The sequence below is a fragment of the Dipodomys merriami genome, unplaced genomic scaffold (assembly GCF_024711535.1).
Source record: "Dipodomys merriami isolate MVZ:Mamm:240054 unplaced genomic scaffold, mDipMer1.0.p SCAF_461, whole genome shotgun sequence".
Lineage (NCBI taxonomy): Eukaryota > Metazoa > Chordata > Mammalia > Rodentia > Heteromyidae > Dipodomys > Dipodomys merriami.
This window is the reverse complement of record NW_027206026.1, coordinates 820863-823735: the sequence shown is the minus strand read 5'-3', so window position 1 is coordinate 823735 and position 2873 is coordinate 820863. Positions and strand designations below refer to the sequence as shown.

Here is a 2873-nt window from a genome sequence, read left to right as displayed (position 1 = left end):
ATCGACTTAAAAGTATGAAGAAAACGTAGTGAAGAGAGATGAAAGAAAACATAGAGGATTGTTTTCTCTCCAGTGGAGCAATGGGTTCTTGATCTTGTTTCATCCATTCTATCTTCTCAAGCTATCAAGTGTGGCTGAGGGCTGGAGTATCCAGTTCATCCAAAGAAAATTAGCAGAAGAAAGATAATATTTGCAGCTGATGTAGGTGATTTATAACCTTAGACAATCTATTTAAACCTGTTCAAAATTCTCCCATACCCCAAACTGCCCTCTTTGAACAGCTTTATTTGCTTTTACCAAGACTGCCCTTCATTAACTCCTTAAAATTTTGAGAGGTCATATTCATACTCTGTAGAGATTGCTATTTGGTTGTGATTTTTGCGTGTTTTTATTTCTTGTTGTGTTTATTAACTGAATTTCATAAGGTTGTGCAAGTGTGTTACAATTAAATATATCCATCCAATTATCTAATACTCCTGGATCACAGTGACTCCTTCTATCATTCTCAACTAACCCCTTCTCCAAGATTTATTTCTGATATATCACTTCCTTTATCACATGTGTATTCTAGCTGTACTTACCCTTTGTTCAATTTTTCATCTTTACTATTATTCCTCTCTGGTTTCAACTTCCTCTTTGATACTCATTCTGTTAAAATGTCTGATAATACTTTGAAAGGTTTATATATATTCCATGGAGTTTCAATCCTGCATATACTTGAACTGATGTCAGCTTATATTTCCATAATTCACTCATCTGTAGTAACAATTTGCAAGAATGGAGATGCGAAGCACCTAGACATAATTGTATTCTCATCTATTTGGAAGATTGATCTTTAGTCAAAAAGAAAGTTTAAAATGGCATAGAATGTATTCCTAATTATCAATTTTTATAAATGGCTTTGTACAATGGTGTGTGATTATTTTATTTTACCTGGGATAATATTTTCTACTACTTGTAGGTTTTGGAAAAAGAAGAAAACTAAGATTTACTATTATAGAGGAATATGTTAGAAATAGAAGACAGATTTTATGTTTTTCACATCTCTGATGAGTACTCATATTCAAGACATAAAGTCATATTTCTTACTATGTTATACAGATAGAGAAAAAATAAAACAACATTTGATAAGGCAACTATTTCTGACTATTGTCACTATTTGTGGAGCACATGGGCAGCAAAGATGGTTCTGAGAGGGAGTTGAGTGGGCAGAGCCCAATTTACTTTACCTTCACTGCATAACTAGACCGTGGAAGTTTAGGTGCATGATAGGGTGTGGCCTTTACAGTGATTGGTTCCTCTTCCTCCCCTCCCAAGCCACGTGCTCTTTTTTTTTTCTTTAAAAAGGGCTTGCTCTGTGTTAATAAACGAGTTTACTGCTTGACTTGACTCCCTGCTGCGTCTGATTTTCTCCTGGGCTAAGGGAGGCTGGGGAACGGGCTACCAGCCACACTTACCTTTCCTTAGACCCCGTTTGTCTTTCGTGGGATGGACGAAGACCCAACAACTATTGTGTTGAAATTAACTTCATTAGCTAACCTTTGGGTTTGAAATATGGGAGGCTGATCTATTGAACACATTTTTGGAAGGCACCTACTGAACAACACAAATGGTGGGTGGTACTCTTTCTACCCTATAATGAATGGTTGAACCTGTTTGTCATTGGTGCTGGGTAAATACATCAACTCTATTGTAACTTGCTCCCTACACTTGAAAAACTTGTAATGGCACTAAGTATCAACTACTTGTCAAAAGTTATTTTGGTGAATATGATTTTAAAATGTTTATTTGAAAAGGAATACACTTTCAGGAGATTAAATGTACGTTGTCATTGGTTTGAGAGTGACAACATTTTTATATCACAGAACCAAGTTTAACTGAAGTATCAATGTTTTGAAGCACTAAGGATCTTCTCATTTAATGTTTTTCTAAATTACATTTCACCTCTAAGTCAAGTTTTCCAAAAGTTGATAGAGCAATTATGGATCTATCATTCCAGGAACTCTTTTTTGGACCACTTATGCTGGACTGAAATATTTCATTACTCATTAGAGGAGGAGTATTAAAAATAATCTTATGACATTTTGTGATCTTGTTCACTCATATGGATTGGTCATATGTAAACTGAAAGTTTGAATTACAGCACTGTCTCTCAGATTTTGCGATCTCCTCATTCATTTTAAGTTGCCTTGCATTTCACAATTGCTTACTGATAATTCCTGCATCTCAAGGAATTGGGGGTCTGAAATATAGGAAATGAGAAACTGATATGGGTCTTCAATTAGTTTCTGTTGGCATGTTGCATGGGCCTAGGTGAGAAATCTTGCCCATGTTATCTGATGATGCAGATAACTGGGTCCTGGGATCCTAGGATCTCATTTAGGAAGTAAGACCTCATTTGGGAAAATTTCAACTGCAGAAGTTTAGAAGTAGCTCTTAAGCAAGGCTTACTTTGAATCCATTGGCTCCACAGAGCTATCTCAGTTGGATAAATTACTACTTGAAACAGCCATCACCTTTGGACCTAGCTATAAATACTTGAAAGTACAATCAAATCCAAAATGGAAAATATTTAAAATAGGAATTGACAAAAACTTGCAAATGTGAGCAATGGACTGAACAATAAAATTTTTCGACTATTCACAGAATTTCAGGGAAATAGGATCAATAGCACTGTTAGAAACAATAAGGTTTCCTTGTAACAAATAGGCACCCAAGAATATAACCCTGTATAAAGATTGCAACATTAACTATTTAGTTTAGATGATACTCTATGCTTCAGCAGCATGTATAACCAAATTACAACAATACAGAGATTAACAGGGCACTTGCATAAGGATGCTATGAAAATTTGTGAAGTATTCAAAATTTTT

At 35.2% G+C, this 2873-nt stretch overlaps 1 pseudogene; it reads left to right on the top strand.

The window, feature by feature from the left end:
- Positions 1 to 2773: 2773 nt before the first annotated feature.
- Positions 2774 to 2873, top strand: LOC138808645 (U6 spliceosomal RNA; annotated as a pseudogene).